Source organism: Hermetia illucens, chromosome 4 (genome assembly GCF_905115235.1).
Source record: "Hermetia illucens chromosome 4, iHerIll2.2.curated.20191125, whole genome shotgun sequence".
Lineage (NCBI taxonomy): Eukaryota > Metazoa > Arthropoda > Insecta > Diptera > Stratiomyidae > Hermetia > Hermetia illucens.
The window spans coordinates 126,575,998-126,593,085 of record NC_051852.1 but is presented as its reverse complement, the minus strand read 5'-3'; the positions used below and the strand labels follow the sequence as shown (position 1 = coordinate 126,593,085).

The 17,088-nt window shown below is 41.9% G+C and overlaps 1 protein-coding gene across 5 annotated transcripts in view; it reads left to right on the top strand.

The window, feature by feature from the left end:
- LOC119655218 (protein hu-li tai shao) overlaps window positions 1-17,088 on the top strand; it is a 179,154-nt gene that overhangs the window by 17,979 nt on the left and 144,087 nt on the right. Inside the window, exon 2 of one of the 5 annotated variants that reach the window (XM_038060996.1) lies at window positions 5,143-5,400. The exons of the other annotated variants lie outside the window; for them this stretch is intronic. The gene's annotated coding sequence lies outside the window, so the exon portion shown is untranslated. The remainder of the gene's footprint in view (window positions 1-5,142; window positions 5,401-17,088) is intronic. 5 annotated transcript variants of the gene reach the window in all.

Sequence of the window (17,088 nt, the reverse complement as noted above, 5' to 3'; positions counted from 1 at the left end):
TAAGGGGAGAGTGAATTGAATTGAATATGGGGGCTAGGATTGAGATGAGTTGCTTTGAATATGTCAGTGTAGTAGACGAGTTTCTCTCTCGATTTTCGTAATCGTCATATTTGATCTAGTGAGCTATTGTTTTAAAAATAAAGTCGAAACTGATCCTAATTATCTGTTTGTAGCAAAATAATTGACTTTCTGGTAATAGATAGACTTTCGGTATTGCAGGATGAGGTAGCCAAAATTAAAAGGCCATATACACGGTATGCGAGTAGCACCTTGTTCATGGTGGGAAATGTGGCTGGAGGTTAATGGACACAAGTGGGAAAGGGATTTGTGTGGATTTTCGAGAACAGGTTCTCTCATAGTAGAGACTCTGCGCTGCTTCTTTCATTTTCTCTGCCGGATAACACTGAGTGAAGTGTTGTTTTTCAGGATTAAGCGTATTTTCGTATCACCGAATTGAGGACTAGAAATAATTCTGCAATAGTATTGTTGTTATCGCAAGGGGGGGGGGTGGTTTACTTTAGTTGAACACGGTAGGGAACCCGATTACGAGAGGTTATGAATCAGAAAGGCATAGATTGTTATGGAGGTCTGCACGAACCACATGCCTATGAGGGACCATCTCGCCGGACTCGCCTATAATTTCCGTTGCCGAAGTTGCTGAGAGAAGAGAGAAAGACTCTCAGATACTACGATTGGTCTGCTCTAGGTTGGCTGCTGCTGGAACTCAAAAATTTCTGGTTGTAGGGTGCAGGAACTTCTTATCTTTGGTGAACGCGACAAGCTAGCTTTGAAGATCTGAGCTGGCTATATTCCGCATCCCTTGTATTTCTCAAAGCAGTGACGATCCTAGCAGTTTGTGGCATCAAAACACCCCATCACTGCCCTAATTGAGCTCTTCGCAGCGGCCACTTATGCCTATCTTATTCACCTAATGGATTGATCAAGGTGTACTTCCAGCTAGTGTGGATCTTGGTGTCCAGCATATAATTATTCCGTTGGGCATAAAGAACTGATGGATGCAGAGCCTTCTTTGAGAATTATAGTTCGGATATTAATACGACAAGTTGACCTTTCGTTTCTGCACTTTTTAAAGTAGTTTGCGATTGGTTTTGGGTTGGACAATATTGTATTTTACGGCGATATCTGATACATTGGGTTTTTCTTTAAGTTGCAGTCCCGTATGTGGTGGGTAGAATCGCTTTTAGGAAACGGTAGACAGCGCGGTTTACTCACATTTCCTGGGGATATGTCACTTTAATATTGTACAAATTTGAATTATAAGTTTCGAGTAGACTGTAAACTTTACATCACATTTTCTGAAAAACTCTTGTGAAATCCGGGGACATTTGTAACGTTGAGTAAGTAGGGTTGTCTCCTTCATTATGTATTTAAAATTAAAGGAAGATGCCATGCTCACATTTTTTTGAAACTTTTGATTTTACTCCAGAAGTTGTTTGGAGCATGTAAAGAGTGAAATTTAATTTTCTTCAGGGCATAGTTCCCAGGACCTAAGGAGCGCTTTTCTGAAAAAAGGAAAGTTCGCTCTTTCCAAGTTGTTTTTTCAATCGGTATAAAATTTTGTTTCGGTAAAATCATCTCACTGAACCCATCCCTTAGTGTATCTTTTATAGGTAACTGGTAAGATATGCTTTCAACTGCTCTCAAGTACTTGGCTTTTCCTGCAACGATTAGTGAAAATTTGTGTGTGCCAAGGGAATTAGCATCAGTTATGGATGTCAATCGGTCTTTTGCCTTTTTAAGATTCTGTATATAATAAAACCTTATTGAAATCGATTCACTATCTGTTTGTCTATCCGTCCCACGCACTTTTCTCAAAACGGCTAAACCGATTCAAAGGAAATTTAGCGGAAATATCTTTCTTTTTCTTTAGCCTTTTTCCCGTCCACAAGCGGGGTCGGCTCGTCGTGATCGGTTTCGCCATTTGGCTCTATCGAATGTCTGATCTGGATGCAATCTCGAGGCTTTCAAATCCCCATCCAGCGTATCAAGCCACCGTTGTTTAGGTCTGCCTTTTGGTCGTTTACCATCGACTTCAATGTTCAGACCAATCTTGGCAAGTGAATTCTCGTTTGCACGAATTGCGTGACCATACCATCGAAGACGCCTCTCTCGCAACTTTTCCACGATCGGTGCAATCCCATAACGATCGCGGATATCCTTATTTCGGATGTGATCAAAACGTGTCACGTCACTAGTCCAATGCATTCCATTACCTCAAGACGTCATTCATTGTCTTTTATAGTTGGCCAACACTCAGAATCAGAGAGGGCGACAGGACGGACGACATTGCGGTAAATTTTAGATTTGAAACGTTTGTTGATATGATGGTCACAAAGAACACCAGTTGTGGACGCCACTTCATCCAGATTGCGTTAATGCGTCAAGCAATTTTATAACGCAATTCTCCATTGGCTGATAGCGTTGATCCAAGGTATTTAAATCGCTCAGTTCTAGGCAGCTCACTGCCGCTGACAGTGATTGTGCCTGTTTCATGGGGGTCGGTCCTTTAAAATTCAGTTTTGTTTAGATTCAATCTAAAACCATGTTGCATGAGGCGATCATTCCATTTTTGGACAAGTTGCTCCAGATCATTTTTGCTATTAGATGATAGGAAAACATCATTTGCATAAAGCAGTGTGTAGGGTGCTGTACGTTTCATGTCCCGTGTGACGGTGTCCATAACAAGAACAAAGAGGAGTGGTGAGGGGGGGGGGGGCTTCCTTGATGAACACCAACAGAGACACGAAGCGGTTTTGATACACCCGCCATACTTCGAACTTTAATTTTCGGATCGTGCGATAGAGCAATTGAACCCAGCGCACGAGTTCTTCTGGCACTAAGTATTGTCGTAGAGCGTACCAGATGAGTTCGTGTGGCACAGGGTCAAACGCTTTCTATAGATCCAGAAATGCAATGTAAAAAGGGCGATGCTTCTCAAGGTGTTTCTCCATGAGTAACCGCGCAGTGTGTATTGCGTGTCAGTAGTTCCGTAGTTTTTGACAAATTCGGCTTGATTCACGGTTATTTCAATGATTTCGCGAATACGGTTGTCAAGAATGCGTTTAAAAATCTTCATGGTATGGGAAAGTAACCGGATCGGACGGTAAATTGAACATTCTGTTGGACTACCTTTTTTCCATACTGGGACAGTGGTACTTTCTTGCCAGTCAGATGGTGTTCTACTTTCGTGAATAACCCGATTAAAGAATTCACTGAGCCACAGTGATGGATCCCAGCTCTTGGCTTTCCAGAGCTCAGATGCGATGTCGTCAGGTCCTGTGGCTTTCCCTGATTTCATCCGTTTTGTTACCTCCTCGACTTCAGTTCCGCTGACAGTTAAGCCCTTGAGTGTTTAACGTAGGTACCTGTCATGGAGACTTAATCCTACGGTCCTCTTCAGACACGGATTGATTTTGTGACCACGATCAGAGCCCCGCTGAGACAAGCAACAATGGTACCAGTCTATACCAAGTGCATGGTTTAGCATTCATACTGGTGGATGCAAGACCTACCTAAATCTCTACCGAACTAAGGAGTACGGCACCCGTGTTGAAACGCAACATCACGCCGAGGCCCGAAGGTCCCTTCTCGCTTGAGCATAACTACAACCCCCATGAAACTCCCACCACTATGGAGGTTCTCCTCGGCTCTTCCTCACCGCCACCTCTGAGCACCAGTTGCACTGAGAGGTGTGTCCAAATTTCGGCAATGATTGTGAAAGTGGAAGATGAACAAATTCTTCAGTTGAAATTTGCTTGCAGTATTCTCACCATCTATCCGTCGTGGATCGACGGTTGGTAAGCAAAGTACCGTTCTTGTCATTAACGCAACAGAAGTGTTCGATATCCTGTATACGTTCGTTACGGCTTTTAGCAAGTCGATATACATCTCTCTCGCCATACCGAGTGTCTAGTTTATCGTAAAGATTTTTGAAATGGTTCGCTCGGGTGGCAGCGACTGCTTTCTTTGCTTCCCGGTTGGCATTCTTATAAATTTGCCAATTGGCCAGCGTGGAGACACTTATCATAGAGGTGTTTTTTTTCACGGACTTTCATTTAAACATCATTTCAAAGCCAAGCATCTCGGTTGATGTACCGCTTGCCCGGCTTGGTGATCACGAGGGTTGTAGAGGCCGCCTTGTGGACCCTGTGTTTCATTTGGTTCCACGAATCTTCCACATTCGTAATGGTCGATTATCGTGTGAGTGAGATCATTTCTTCTTTGTTCTCACGAAATCGCCACCATTTAATGCGTCGTCAGCAGGCATGTGACAAGCCTTTTTATCAAGAAGTTGCCAGAAGGCATCTTTCTCGGCATCAGGTCTACCTGTCTGTATTGCGTACGCGGTAAAGAAGTGAATAGTGCGATCAGCTGATATAATGGTGAGCTTCATGAGCTGATCATCAAATCGTTCGACTTCTTTAATGGCATCACGGAAAGCCTCTGAGATGGCAATGCCAACACTATATTGAGTGAGTGGGCTACCAAAATAGAGAAGTTTATAGCCATTTTCACCGCGTTCGCATTCAATGTCGCCGCTTTTGGCATCAGACCATCGGGTTTCTTGCAGAGCGCAGATATCAATGCGCCTTTTTCAAAGGGCTCTTGCGAGTTCGTCGGTCTTTCCAGTTAGGATGCCAACATTTAGCGTGCAAACACGTATTTGTTTTGTTCGGACTAACTTGCTTAGTCCTGACGCCGTCAATGCGTCAAGAACCCCTGCCTATTTCTTAACAGGACCGGGGCTCGTCCTGTCGCGTCGACTGAGATGGATGGCGTAGCATTTCTCCGAGGCTTGTGACTCAATTCGATCATCTTGTTCGTAAGGACATTGTATCCATTTTCTTGGTCGGCCTATCGCGGGACCTGTCACCGAGAGGGGTCAGGTAGGATTTAGCATAGTTGAATAACTTCAACTATACTCTATCTGTTTCCCTGATCTTTTTGGTTTTGTTTTACTGAGGATAGTACAGAGTACGTTGTCTCAAACCCTACTCCTTTACCTGGGCTTGGGACAAGCATACTATGTATGGCCTACCCACTGCCAGTTTAACCAGTTTCCGTTTTACCAACAATTATTCTAACTAAAACATGTGAATGGTTTGTGCGTCATAATTCTAGATATCCTATAGCGAAGAAATAATTTAATACAATTTATCTTGCTTTGAAATCGACGCCATGGAAAGTTAACAATCCTTCCGGACTGCAAGTTGAGAGATGTCCATATCTATTACGGTCCACCCCATATAGGATTAATGGACCACAATCCAGTAGCGACAATGTAGTGCAAAGTTGGAAAGAGGAAATTGAAGCATATCTAATCTGCGAGAAGATATAGCGAAAGCAAATCGATGGAAAATTGAACGTCTATAGACAAAGGTAGTATCAATTTGCAGTATCAATTTATATTCGCAGCAGCACCTGTTTCATGTTTGTACTTTGTTGCATTAAACTTCCTGGCTGCAGTGGATAGATAGGCGTTCCACGTCCACGCCATCCCCCCGAGCAAGTGCGCATAGCCTTCTAAGGAAATGTAAATTATTCCAGACAAGCGATTCCTGCAACGGAGCCAACGAACAATACAAAAATTGATGAATCATTTATTACGAAACTTTCTCTGAAAACTAGAAAGTGATGACTCAAAGCAGAGTCCAACCCCACACTTTCAGTCAACTTGTCTCCCTCCCCTCCCTATTAAGTGCATGAAAGTAAATGCAGAGCGAAACGCTTATTCAATTCCGTGCACGTAAGAACTTTTTTCATTCCCTGGCGCCCCATTCTAAAGTGCTCCGTGTAATATTGTCGTCAAATTACAGGATTTTCGTCTGGAAACAAAGAACTTTGTTCTGAACATGCGCAGGACTTGTATGTATGATCCGAGGGTACGTAAGAACAACAACCCCGTAAACAGCTGGTGTGAAATTATGCCCTAGCAACAATTCTCCCATGGATATTCTCAGTACTGCAGTACGGGGTGGTGTTGTCCTTGTGTGGCTGAATTGTTGTCCTGACTGGTGGTGAGGGAATTTGATAGGATTCATCTGTAGAAGTCTGATGCATGGTTCGCATCATCAAGTTTCATTCCATTAGTGGGGAATCCATTTCAAAGTTTTCGTGTAATTCGTTAATTGAGTGACTGAAGAGGTAAAATTTGTTGGAACATAAAATTTGTGGCAAATTCGCCTGAAGTCTGACCTTTAATATTGTGGGAAACTGGAGAGATCAATTTTGTAGGTCCTTTGAAATTCGTCGAAGTTCACGTTAAAGATTATTTTAATTCAATTAACAGAGTCAATACCACTTAAAAACAGAGCCTCGAGGGTCTTTGCTGAGCAAATGAGCATCGCTTTACCCCCGGTTTGAAATGGTCTGCAACCATCCTTTTTTTCGCGCTCTTCGCTCTACGGATTATGTACCTTAGTGGCGCATAGATGTAACCTGGAAAACCGCTCATTGACGTTTACAAGTGCCTTTTCAGAGCCGTGAAGTGGTTACCATTGTTTGTGGATTTTTTTTGTTTCGAGGTTACTTCACATCTACCCAATCTGGCAGTTACTTTAGACGAACTCGTTTAAGTGCATACCTGAAAGACCGATGCCGGGTTTGTACCTTACATTGAAAGGTGCTTTTGACTGCCAGACGTGTGGTTCTCTCATTAATTTTTTGACACGGAAACAATATATTCGCATTCAACTGAATCTGAATCCAGCCAAGACCTTGACATCTTATGGAGGAGAACACGCGATATGGCTCTCAACATTTTATTAGATTAGGCTTTCTGTAGCCTCGGTTTTTTCGCGAGATTATTAGCTTTTTTGGTTTTTCTTCATATGTCCGCTGACGGTTAATGATAGATTGGAAGAAAACATGATTGAAAGTGGTCGACCTTTTGTTGGGTTGCGAATGATAGTCTTGAATTACTGGCTCCCATCATTATACTCATAAGCGAAAATGACTTGAGGCTGAATTGTGATGAGGGTCGGGGGAAGATTGGGTAAAGAAGTGCTGTTAATTTGTAGGTGTTGTGCCTCTGAATTTTATTCTTTCTGATTAAGTGCTATTAGCAAACAGAAATTTTCAAAAATCTTTCTAAGCGGGGATAATCTTTGCGTTAGTGTGGTGGTAACCTTTAGCTGCATTTCGTTTAATATGCTTTTACTGATTGCATTTTTGGGTAATATTCTTTACATTTTGCGTCTCCCAGTTATCTCCGCTGAAGGTGAAATATGTATGGAATTTATTGGTTATCGTCTTTTTAAGCTTCTTCTGAAGCCTGTCTTTTATCTGTCTTGGAACAAAATTATTGATGCTTCATCGCAAAATTTGTAATATTGCCTTCAAAAGTAATTGTTGGTTTTGGCTTTAGCACTATGCGCAGGATACGATTTGCTTGTTAGCCATGCGCTGATGATCAAGGATTCGTTTTTAGTCTATCAAACGGTGTAACCTTTGATTAGAGAGTGGAGAGAGTGGGGGCTATTGTATGCTGTAACTTCTTCGTTTTGATCTTTAACTTGAGATCTTGGGGTCGTACATTTTTGGTATTCGGATACCGTATCTAGTTGAATGCTTTAGCGCAAATATGTTGCAGATATTGCTTGAAATTTATTCTATCGCCCATTAGCAACCCAAGGTATTTGGCAGCTGATCAAATCATAATGTATTCACTCAAACGCCTATAAATGTTTCTTCAGCTGCTCCTAGACAACAATGGTTGCTTCGGATTGGTTCAACTCAGTGAATACAGACCACTTTCGTGTCCCCTTCAACTTATGGAATGTTAAAGATATTAGTGTAGATTGTACACCGGTCGTAGCCAAAGGGTTCCAGCTGTTGGAATCGAGTCCATTCCGCAAATACAGATGAACCATTGTGCAAGACTGGTGGCTAAATTAGCAATAAATTTGGTGAGATACGAATATGGATAGGTTGGGAGCTTGTTGGTATCTCCGCTGTTTCGCTGTGTAGATGACTTGAGGTCCATGTGGGGTTTCTTATAGGTACATTGTTTCACCTCCTAGTCATTCCCATCTAGTGCTTTATTGATCATTTGTGAACCATTCCAATTTCCTAGTCCACCAGTTTTCTATTATGTAATGTGTAAGCACACTGCCGCGATGCACTATAACTTGTTTACCCATTGCTTTCGTAGACGAGCTCGACTTGGTCTTTGTTTTTGGGTGTCTAGGTTCTTGCATTTGAATTGAGATTTCACAGGTTTCGGGTCATTGTTTTCACTGCGATGCTATCGGGAAGCTTTCCTTTTGATACTTATGTGGCTCAATGATGGTCCTAGCATTAGTCTTAATTGGAAGCTTGATAATTTTATATCCAAACAAAGTAAAGCACCACTTCGGGATAGAACTCTGTTTCTTTGCCATTTGTTCTGATCTTTTTTTATGCGTCCTCACATTTTGGGGTGCTCCGGAAGCTTTACTAACCAACATCTCTTATCGCTTCAGTCATTGAATGAAGTTTCAAAACCGATGCTTCTCCTGAGCGGATGTCAGAAGTACCTTCTCTGGTCCCTTCCTCACTTTGTTGAGCGACGTTCTGTGTTCCCACAATTTATTTCCCCAGCATTCGCTCCTTGGCCCCTTATTTTGTTCCTTTTTAAGGTTTTGTGTAAAACAAAACCTTATAAAAATCGCTTTACTGTCTGTCTGTCTATCTATCCGTCTGCCTGGTGCTCAGAGTGGCGGGGAGGAAAACGGGGCGGCAACCCTCTCGGCTGAACCAAAACCAAGTGGCCGAGAAGAAGCTCCATAGTGGTGGCACCGGGAGACGCATTGGCTTGCCGGCCGTGATGCAGTGGGCGAATGCTCCAAAGGCCTAATTAGGGCGATCAGACCCGAGTCTGCACGGGGACTCATCTGAAGTGGCAATAATCACAAAACCTTACCAGGGGTATGCCGGTACCATGGGAACCGGGACAGCCCCTGGACTCAGATACTTCAGGAGAATTGCTGTTGTATGTGCGTTTAGCTCGGTTGTTTGCGGTTGGCCCCCTAGTGGGAGCTTCATGGGGGTTGTGGTTGCGCTCAAGCGAACAGAGACCTTCGGGTCTCAGCGTGGTGTTGCGTTTCAACACGAGTGCCGTACTCCTTAGTTCGGTAGTGATTTTGGTAGGCCTTGTATCCACCAGTATTAAAGCAGAGCCATGCACTTGGTATAGACTGGTACAGTCGTAGCTTGCTGTGGCAGGGCTCTAGTTGTGGTCACAAAATTAATCCGTGTCTTAAGAAGACCGTGGGATTAAGTCCACGAGACAGGTACTCACGTTAAACCCCCAGGACTTTCGTGTCCGTCTGTCTGTTCGCCACACTCATTTTTCTCGGAGACTGTTGCAGCAATTGACCACCAAATACGGTAGAAAAGTGGGAACTGTGAACGCTCATGCATATAGTGAGTTTCATCCTTTTACGTCGATTTCTTTTTTTACAAGCAAAAGGGGAGTGTAATTTTTTTTCACCGAATATAGTCATTTGGGGTATCAAATGAAAGTCTCGGTTAGTACTTTCCGAAGTCGGATCTGTCCCAAATGAACCCACAGTTCTTGCGGTAGCACCACTAATATCATTCTTGGAAATTTTCCTCGGGATGACTGCAGACATAGTCCAAGTGTGGTGGATAATTATTGATGATATTCTAGTATTGGCTATTTAATTCATTGTAAATTGGGCTCTTCTTTCTGTGTCAGAGCACTTTCTTCCTCCGAAATGGACCTGCGACCCGTTGTCTGTATTGAACTTTAGGTCGTCCAAGTCTAGGATATCCAGCTTTTCTTTTTCATTAGGCAGCACGTCGTATCTCTTCATTGCTTGCCTAGGTTTTCAATTGCTTTGACGATTCCTTCTTCAGAAATTTGGTCCTTTTGCTTTTGTTTGTATACGTGATTTGGGATGCAGCCGAATCTGTATCTAACCTAGCAGTTAGCTCTAAGTATTCTAGTCGAATTTGTATATATGCCATTAAATATAAGCAACAAAACTGATGACGTGCCTCCTGGAATTTATTTTTCCTTCAAAACTATCCAAGATTTCTGCCCTCTCGGGTCCAGGCTAACTTTTCTCGGGAGCATTCTTCCTTCTTTGCAAGTTGATCTCAACAATTGAAGGGTTCTGTGCTCGCATCCACTTGATTAACCGAATCAATTAGAAATAAATTTTCTCCAACTTTTTTGGTACACCGACCGCTCTTTTTGGGGTCGGCACCCAAGTTTTTTCCGATAGAAGTCATCCTTCTTTCCTTGTTGATACTTTTGTTTTTGGACAGTTACGTCTTTTTTTTTTGTGGTTACCCGTCCTTTAGACTTTACCTTACCTCCTCTTAAGACATGGATTGATTTTACGACCACGATCAGAACCCCGCTTTGCTTGGCACAACAGCGGTACCAGTCTATAATTAGTGCATGGCCCAGCATTCATGTTGGTGGATTCAAGATCTACGTTATTCTCTATCGAACCAAGGAGTGAGGCACCTGTTTTGTGAACGCAATTCCACGTTTGAGGTACGAACGTCTCTTGTCCGCTTGGGCGTAACCAACAACCACCAGGAGGCCAACTGCGAATAACCGGGCTGAGAACACATGCGCCAGGAATTCTTCTGAGACATATAAGCTCGGAAGGCTATCCCGGTGGTTCTAGCACTGATGAAGCTTTTTGGCCAAATTCACCTCAGATTAGTCCCCGTGCAGACTCGAGTCTGGTCGCCCAAATTAAACCTTGGAGCATTCGCCTATTGCATCATCACCAGTAAGTCAAGTGTGAGTGCCACGTTTACCGCTGCCACCACGTGGAGTTTCTCCTCAGCCACTTGGTTTTGACTCGGCCAAAAGGGTTGTTGCCTCCTCTTTCTCGTCACTCTAGAGCAACAGTTGTTTTCGGACAGCTCAATTTCGGATTTGATGCCGCTAAATAATTCTTTTTCTTCGTAATCATGTCCTGATTATCAGTGACTTTTGAATTTGACTGCGACTTCCCGCTTGTTTATAGTTTTTTTCTTTTTTTCCAATTTCCGTGGGCCAAGAAGTCCGCCGTGAATTCCGAGTAAGGTCAGACTGACTCACTAATATGGCCAGACGTTAGTGAAGCTCTGGAAATTATCATATAGGCTAGAGTGCGGTTATACTAGATATGGTTCATCACCGTTCACTAACGGTCCTGGTAAGATAAGATAAGACTTGTGGAAAGCCGCATTTGCGTCAATTTTTTATCCTGCATTATGTTTCCATGAACAGAGTTGCAAGGGATGCAAATTGCAAAATACTGTAATTGTTTGCAGAGTTTTTTTAGCAATTTTTTACCCTTGTTTACTCCTTTTCGGAATATAGAGCTATGTAGACGCTCCCTACTTTTTCATTTTAATAAAATATTAGTGAATGATCACAAAAAAGCATGAATATCCATGCCAAGAGCCAGTAATCGAACCCGGGGCTCGAGGTCAAGAACATTGGAATAACCACGTCGCCATGAAGAGTTTGAAGTAGTATTTTCTACTTTTATGTCTGTCAGTAATCCGAATTATCACTCCAATTTCTTTTGTTTGGAGATGCGACTCAGATTAACTCATTATGAGCAATCATAGTTTCGTTTGCTTCCATTAGATTCAATCTAAGACCTTTTTATTCAATAGGAACGCATACATGAATATTCTCTGCCAAGAAAATAAAGTCATCCACATTTCGTGTAAATATTTTCCCTTTCATTATTGGTTGCCTATAAGGTTTGAAATTCAATTTAGCGCTCTAGCCCCACCTACTATGATTAGATCGATTTATCTATCATATAATATAAGAATTACCTCCAACTACGTGCATACATTCTATAAAGACATTGAAATTTGATATTAGTGCATTAAGAACGGCTTAATCGACCGAAAGGTCGTGTTTCTTTGCATGATAGAGTGACAATTGAATTAAAATAAAAACCCCAAACGCTCTCGTTTCATCACTACCTTGAATAGGGTTTCGTGCAAAAAAGGCTTAATCATTTTGGGAGATAATCTGGCTTACACGTCACGAATGTTTAGCACTTATGGCTGAAGGGATGTAAAACGAATTGAGTTCAGCTGAGAACAGAGCTGGCGGAGGTGGGTTATCTCATAAGCATAATTTATGCTTCTATATATGATTATCTAATCGATACAAATGGTATTTTTCTCCTTAGAAATGCCTTCAATTGAATGAAAGCGCTTCATTGTGGTTCAGTTTCTCGGCCCCTACCCTCGCATTTCCAACAAATCATTTGATATCGTCCCTTTCTGAGAGTACATAACAATCAAAAATCGGTTATGCATCGTTTCTATTTTCCGCTACTTCATCTAATTACGTCATGTAGAATTTTCCGCAACCTACTTTTTACTGCTTGATTAAAATTAATTCACGTTTGCTTTATCGCTCCAAGGCGCGCAACTTCTCTCCATCGGACGCTGATTTGTGCTACTATTGTCGCAAATCGTCCGAGTCACAGATTAGATAATCCCGATTAGATATCTTTGCACTACTTCTAACTGTTAATTAATTTTGCATTGTATCGAATAAAAATATAGCTGACTGTCATTGAGTTCATTACTCTAAGCGCTACTGCTCAATTCATGGTGGATGAATAATAAATAATTATTAATGATAATATGCAAAATGGTATGGATAAACGACGTAATTGTCAGCTTTGGATTGAAGATAAAGTGCTGATAGATATGTGTAATAAATACAAAATGATTGGTGTCGAAGGCACTTCAATCTGTCCTGTTATAAGCCAGCGTATGTAAATCGCGTAAGACATCTGATTTGCGATGTGATGGATATGGTGGGCTATTAAATTAGCACACAATACATCATTTTGCTGCAATGAATGGCAATTTAAGCGCAAGAAATGCGAACAGAAGTTGTGTTTACCCAGAAGCGCATTCAGAGCAACATAAACAAGTATTTACACGTGAATGTTGTCAATATTTTGTCATGAGACATTCGCAGATGCAGCTATACTTACGGCCCATGCTCTACTCTGCCACCGACAAGAAACAAGCACCTAAGGAAGGTTCTTGAGAAGCAGTACCTGCCCAACTGCAGATAGAATTTCATATAATCCAAATAAGGGAAAGTTCTACGTGTAACCGTTCAAAGGTTTCAGCGTTCTTGCTAGAGTGCCATCTTAATTGGAAAGGTACATACAATGGGCACCATAGAATGCTTGTGATTAGACCGCTTTCTTTTGAAAATGAATTTTCTAGAGCGAATCATTCCAGATTTTCATATTTGGTAAGTTATTCTTATTTCGAGCGAGCAGGTCGAGATTCTTAAAGCACTTCTAAGGTGGATATTCTCCGTCAACTCAGAAAAATATGTGGGGACACTTTCCGTTCCTCCTGATCACCGTACTATATCTTGCAAGGTGGAAGCTTGCAAGTAGATCATTCGCGTAGAACTCTTCCTGAATGCTATTCTCCACATTCCACTCTAGATTGTTTGTATAATCCCAACGGCATTGAATTGAGGGAAAAAAGCGAAGGCTGAATTATCTTTGATGCAGAATTCTGTTTTTAGACTTCCGCCCATTAAAACGATGTCATCGCTAGTTTGAACGGAGATCATCCAGATTTTATATCATCTTTGCTTTTATTCATCACAGTAAAGTGGAACAACTAATTAGAGATTGCAATCATTAAGAACGTTTCTGTATTTATAGAGATATCGTGGATAGAAGATGAAATTTCATTTTCAAATAATGAACTTTCATCGCAAACATCAACCTACGAGAGCTCAATAAAGTGCTTTTTTTTCCTTTGTTTGCTTTTGATTGCACGTATCTTGAGTGGTGGGTGGATTTCGAAGCAAGCGCTACGGGCAGATTTAAGATATTTGCTATTAAAAAAATATGAGACCATAACTACGGCAATGAGAAAATATATGCAATTTTCTGAACGATTGGTAATTGTGAAAGTTCTACTGAACGAGTTACTGCACGCCGATGCAGAGAGGTGTAAATGACACAAACAATCAATCCCTACGGCCAATTTCTTTTGTTGTCTCAGGAGCACTACAGCCTGTTTCATTCAACATTGGTTCCAACTGTCTTGGGTCAGTGATCGCATCCTTCAACACTGGCGTTTTTGTTGCTTTGTCAAGGTTCATAATTCTGGTTCATCATAGATTTCGTAAGTTCCTTGTACCTAATGTGCCATTGACTTTTTACCTGAATTGCTCCCAAAATTCTGAGTTGGACCCAACGGTCCAACACCAAAGTGTTATTAAAATCGGTTTACTGTCTGTCTGTCCGTCACACTCATTTTTCTCAGAGACTGTTGCGGCAATTCACACCAAATTTGGTGGAAATGTGGGAACTGTAAACGATCACGCATGCAGTGAGTTACATAATTCTACATCGAATTTAAAGGGGGCGGGGGTCATACATAAAGGGATGTAGATTTTTTTTTCATCAAATATTGTCATGTGGGGTATCAAATGAAAGGTTTCGGTTAGTACTTCCCGAACCCGGCCTTAGTTTTGACATTTGTTGAAAAGGTGGGGAGTGCGGGGGGGCCGAAATTGATCATTTCTTTAACTGACCCATTCTCAGAAACTACTAGATTTTAGTATTGAGTTTTGCATAGAGCCACGCTAGTGTCCCTTAGGTTCGTCCAACCTGCGTGGGAAAATCGTTCTCAAAAAAAAATTGGGAAGTATATGGCCTGCATTTTTAGGGCGGATTGGTTAGGTAAGACAAGAAGATGTTCTATCATGCGTCCTCTTCAACCTGGTCCTGGAAAAAGTGATCCATGATGCTGAGGCATCACGTAACTATTGACCTATGCTGACGATATCGACATCATGGGAAGCACGATCCGAAACGTAAAAACCATTATCCAGACCGAGCAGGCGTCGCGAGATCTTTGGCTGCACATCAATGAGAAGACGAAATATATGGTGGCAACAACATTAAATCGCACTGGTCAAACGGGGAGAATAAAGATAGGAGACTGCAACTGTGAGATCGTTGATAATTTCTCCTATCTAGGGTTGAAAATCACAACCGATAACAGCTACAACGATGAAATCCGTCCACGGTTGTTGGCAGCCAACGGAGACTATTCCAGCTTACAAAAACTGTTTCGCTCGAAACGTCTCACCATAGGGTTCGAAGGATGGACGATTCCATAGCCTACATAACAACTCAATAGGTTGCGGTGGGCAGGTCATTTAATCCGTATGGATGAGGGTGATCCAGTCCGAAAAGTCTATAAGGGCAATATATATAGTAGAAAAAGAAGACGAGGCAGACCTTGCCTAAGATGGAGCGATTGCGTAGGTCAGGGCGTCAGACAGCTTTTAGAAATTTCGAATTAGTGGACCTCAGCACAAAACCGCAATGTGTGGAATTTCTTATTAAAGCAACCTAAACCGAGGAGTGGTAGATCTCGAATTTGCGAGTTGGTCACGAAGTGTCCTATGTGATGGCGCTGGCGTAACATTTAAACTGATAAAAAGTGAACAGAAAGGTAAAAGGTTCTTTGGAAATCTTCTAAGTAAAATATTCATTAAAATATGCTACCAGGAAAGGCACAAAGGTAAACTGCTGTGCAGTGCCTTTAAAGCGAATTGTAAGTTAATGCCCACTATATTTGTTGGGTTAGTTTTATTGGGATATAGATAAACAATAGTATTGTAGATTTTCAGCTTAGGTAGTCCGCCATGGTAATATCCATGACTTTTCAGCTCGTTCCATTGGTAAAATTGACCAATAGAACGAGCTAAAAAGTCATGGATATTACCGTGGCGGGCGTCAAATGACTTCATATTTTCCGCTCGTACGCATATTTGTTAATTTTCTGATGAGAATGGAACTTTTCCCAGCGATCCCAATCTGAAATCTTAACTGGGCGACAAACAACTTTACCCTTAGTGCTCGATTTAGCAACCCTACGAGGTATATCAAGCAAACAAGTCGGGAAACCGGAAGTTGGATGCTTCAGGTATGAAAGGTTTTGTATATTTCTTATATATTTAAGTGAACGCTTGTCTCGTCTGTATCTAGATAGGGTAGTTTCTGAGAATGGTGTCTTTAAATAAAGGGTCACTCTACAGCCCCCGCACTGCGCCCCTTAACACCTAATGTCAAAACTAATACCAGCATTTGAAATTATTAATTGAGTCCTTTTGTTTGATACAAATCTACACCGCCCTTTTGCTTATATGGAAATCCCCTCGTGCAGCCGTTTCTGAGAGAAGTGTGTGTGACAGACAGACATTCAACTGATTTTAACAAGGTGTTGTTTAAATAAAATCTTAAAAATAAGGTTATTTCCCTTCTGTTATGATTTATTTCATTCATAGGCTTAGGCATAGGCCATAGGCTTTCAAATCCACGTCTAGCTATCGCTATTTTGGTCTTTGAGAAATCGCCGAAAACACTAGTCGCCAGGCAGCCACATGAGGGTTTCAGACATAATAATCTTCATCAAAGGGTTGTTTCCTTAAGTTGGAGAATGCAAGTTATTTAACTGTTGGTTAAAGTGAGAGAGATATACACCATTCTATAGGCAGGAAATAAAAATTCTGTGATAAAATTGGTGTGGTCGCGGTGTCTACTCCGACAGTTAAACTAATGCATGTATATGTGTCTTCTTCTTCTTTTTCTTCAGCCTTTGTCCCGTTCACAAGCGGGGTCGGCTCGTCGTGATCAGCTTCGCCATTTGGCTCTATTGGATGCCTGATCTGGGTGCAATCTCGAGGCTTTCAAATCCCCATCCAGCGTATCAAGCCAGCGTTGCTTAGGTCTGCCTTTTGGTCGTTTACCATCGACTTCGATGTTCAGACCAATCTTTGCAAGTGAATTCTCGTTTGCACGAATTGCGTGACCATACCATCGAAGGCGCCTCTCTCGCAACTTTTCCACGATCGGTGCAATCCCATAACGATCGCGGATATCCTCATTTCGGATGTGATCTAAACATGTGACGCCACTAGTCCAACGTAGCATCTTCGTCTCCATTACCGCAAGACGCCGTTTATTGTCTTTTATGGTCGGCCAACACTCAGAACCATAGAGAGCGACTGGACGGACGACATTG